Here is a 2,500-nt window from a genome sequence, read left to right on the forward strand (position 1 = left end):
CTTCCGAGATCAGACGAGATCGGGCGCTTTCAGGGTGGTATGGCTGCAGGTGTGAAAGTTTTTTATTTTACTTCTCTTATTCTGTTGCTGCTGCTGCTGCTGCTTGTCGTCAGACAGAAAGAATTATAAGCCCTGGGACAGGACAGAGAAGGTGAGAAGGTTCAAATAAGGGTTTAAAGCTTTGATGATGAGCAAGAAACACATGGCAAAAAGCTCTCCCCGGACTGTGAGAAAAAATTAAAAGCCTACAACACCTGGTATTCCCAGGCGGTCTCCCATCCAGGTACTAACCAGGCCCAACCCTGCTTAGCTTCCGAGATCAGGCGCTTTCAGGGTGGTATGGCTGCAGGTGTGAAAGTGTTTTATTTTACTTCTCTTATTCTGTTGCTGTTGCTGCTGCTGCTGCTGCTGCTGCTGCTGCTGCTGCTGCTGCTGCTGCTGCTTGTCGTCAGACAGAAAGAATTATAAGCCCTGGGACAGGACAGAGAAGGTGAGAAGGTTCAAATAAGGGTTTAAAGCTTTGATGATGAGCAAGAAACACATGGCAAAAAGCTCTCCCCGGACTGTGAGAAAAAATTAAAAGCCTACAACACCTGGTATTCCCAGGCGGTCTTCCATCCAGGTACTAACCAGGCCCAACCCTGCGTAGCTTCCGAGATCAGACGAGATCGGGCGCTCTCAGGGTGGTATGGCCGCAGGTGTGAAAGTTTTTTATTTTACTTCTCTTATTCTGTTGCTGCTGCTGCTGCTGCTGCTGCTGCTGCTGCTGCTGCTGCTTGTCATCAGACAGAAATAATTATAAGACCTGGGACAGGACAGAGAAGGTGAGAAGGTTCAAATAAGGGTTTAAAGCTTTGATGATGAGCAAGAAACACATGGCAAAAAGCTCTCCCCGGAGTGTGAGAAAAGAAAAAGCCTACAACACCTGGTATTCCCAGGCGGTCTCCCATCCAGGTACTAAGCAGGCCCAACCCTGCGTAGCTTCCGAGATCAGACGAGATCGGGCGCTCTCAGGGTGGTATGGCCGCAGGTGTGAAAGTTTTTTATTTTACTTCTCTTATTCTGTTGCTGCTGCTGCTGCTGCTGCTGCTGCTGCTGCTGCTGCTGCTGCTGCTGCTGCTGCTGCTGCTGCTGCTGCTGCTGCTTCTGCTGCTGCTGCTGCTGCTTGTCGTCAGACAGAAAGAATTATAAGCCCTGGGACAGGACAGAGAAGGTGAGAAGGTTCAAATAAGGGTTTAAAGCTTTGATGATGAGCAAGAAACACATGGCAAAAAGCTCTCCCCGGACTGTGAGAAAAAATTAAAAGCCTACAACAACTGGTATTCCCAGGCGGTCTCCCATCCAGGTACTAACCAGGCCCAACCCTGCTTAGCTTCCGAGATCAGACGAGATCGGGCGCTTTCAAGGTGGTATGGCCGCAGGTGTGAAAGTGTTTTATTTTACTTCTCTTATTCTGTTGCTGCTGCTGCTGCTGCTGCTGCTGCTGCTTGTCATCAGACAGAAATAATTATAAGCCCTGGGACAGGACAGAGAAGGTGAGAAGGTTCAAATAAGGGTTTAAAGCTTTGATGATGAGCAAGAAACACATGGCAAAAAGCTCACCCCGGACTGTGAGAAAAAATTAAAAGCCTACAACACCTGGTATTCCCAGGCGGTCTCCCATCCAGGTACTAACCAGGCCCAACTCTGCTTAGTTTCCGAGAACAGACGAGATCGGGCGCTTTCAGGGTGGTATGGCCGCAGGTGTGAAAGTTTTTTATTTTACTTCTCTTATTCTGTTGCTGCTGCTGTTGCTGCTGCTGCTGCTGCTGCTGCTGCTGTTGCTGCTGCTGCTGCTGCTGCTGCTGCTGCTTGTCATCAGACAGAAAGAATTATAAGCCCTGGGACAGGACAGAGAAGGTGAGAAGGTTCAAATAAGGGTTTAAAGCTTTGATGATGAGCAAGAAACACATGGCAAAAAGCTCTCCCCGGACTGTGAGAAAAAATTAAAAGCCTACAACACCTGGTATTCCCAGGCGGTCTCCCATCCAGGTACTAACCAGGCCCAACTCTTCTTAGCTTCCGAGATCAGGCGCTTTCAGGGTGGTATGGCCGCAGGTGTGAAAGTGTTTTATTTTACTTCTCTTATTCTGTTGCTGCTGCTGCTGCTGCTGCTGCTGCTGCTGCTGCTGCTGCTGCTGCTGCTGCTGCTGCTGCTGCTGCTGCTGCTGCTGCTGCTGCTGCTGCTGCTGCTGCTGCTTGTCGTCGTCGTCAGACAGAAAGAATTATAAGCCCTGGGACAGGACAGAGAAGGTGAGAAGGTTCAAATAAGGGTTTAAAGCTTTGATGATGAGCAAGAAACACATGGCAAAAAGCTCTCCCCGGACTGTGAGAAAAAATTAAAAGCCTACAACACCTGGTATTCCCAGGCGGTCTCCCATCCAGGTACTAACCAGGCCCAACCCTGCTTAGCTTCCGAGATCAGACGAGATCGGGCGCTTTCAGGGTGGTATGGCCGCAG

General features: G+C 49.5%; 6 non-coding genes and 2 pseudogenes across 6 annotated transcripts in view; all 8 read right to left on the reverse strand.

Annotated features, from left to right (window-relative positions):
- LOC128463375 (5S ribosomal RNA) overlaps nucleotides 1-51 on the reverse strand; it is a 119-nt gene extending 68 nt beyond the window's left edge. The window contains exon 1 of the ribosomal RNA XR_008343274.1: nucleotides 1-51. This exon is cut by the window's left edge and continues 68 nt beyond it. This is a non-coding gene — a ribosomal RNA (5S ribosomal RNA).
- Nucleotides 52-242: 191 nt separating this feature from the next.
- LOC128465970 (uncharacterized) lies at nucleotides 243-351 on the reverse strand (annotated as a pseudogene).
- Nucleotides 352-581: 230 nt separating this feature from the next.
- LOC128465061 (5S ribosomal RNA) lies at nucleotides 582-700 on the reverse strand. Its single transcript, XR_008344859.1, has one exon. It is a non-coding gene; the product is annotated as a 5S ribosomal RNA (ribosomal RNA).
- A 213-nt stretch (nucleotides 701-913) lies between these two features.
- On the reverse strand, nucleotides 914-1,032 carry LOC128465221 (5S ribosomal RNA). Its single transcript, XR_008345011.1, has one exon. It is a non-coding gene; the product is annotated as a 5S ribosomal RNA (ribosomal RNA).
- Nucleotides 1,033-1,304: 272 nt separating this feature from the next.
- LOC128464454 (5S ribosomal RNA) lies at nucleotides 1,305-1,423 on the reverse strand. The gene has a single exon (XR_008344287.1). It is a non-coding gene; the product is annotated as a 5S ribosomal RNA (ribosomal RNA).
- Nucleotides 1,424-1,626: 203 nt separating this feature from the next.
- LOC128465323 (5S ribosomal RNA) lies at nucleotides 1,627-1,745 on the reverse strand. Its single transcript, XR_008345108.1, has one exon. It is a non-coding gene; the product is annotated as a 5S ribosomal RNA (ribosomal RNA).
- Nucleotides 1,746-1,990: 245 nt separating this feature from the next.
- On the reverse strand, nucleotides 1,991-2,099 carry LOC128466502 (uncharacterized; annotated as a pseudogene).
- A 284-nt stretch (nucleotides 2,100-2,383) lies between these two features.
- The window catches only part of LOC128464636 (5S ribosomal RNA), a 119-nt gene continuing 2 nt past the window's right edge, over nucleotides 2,384-2,500 (reverse strand). The window contains exon 1 of the ribosomal RNA XR_008344459.1: nucleotides 2,384-2,500. This exon is cut by the window's right edge and continues 2 nt beyond it. This is a non-coding gene — a ribosomal RNA (5S ribosomal RNA).

The sequence above is a fragment of the Spea bombifrons genome, chromosome 9 (genome assembly GCF_027358695.1).
Source record: "Spea bombifrons isolate aSpeBom1 chromosome 9, aSpeBom1.2.pri, whole genome shotgun sequence".
In the NCBI taxonomy this organism is placed as follows: Eukaryota; Metazoa; Chordata; class Amphibia; order Anura; family Pelobatidae; genus Spea; species Spea bombifrons.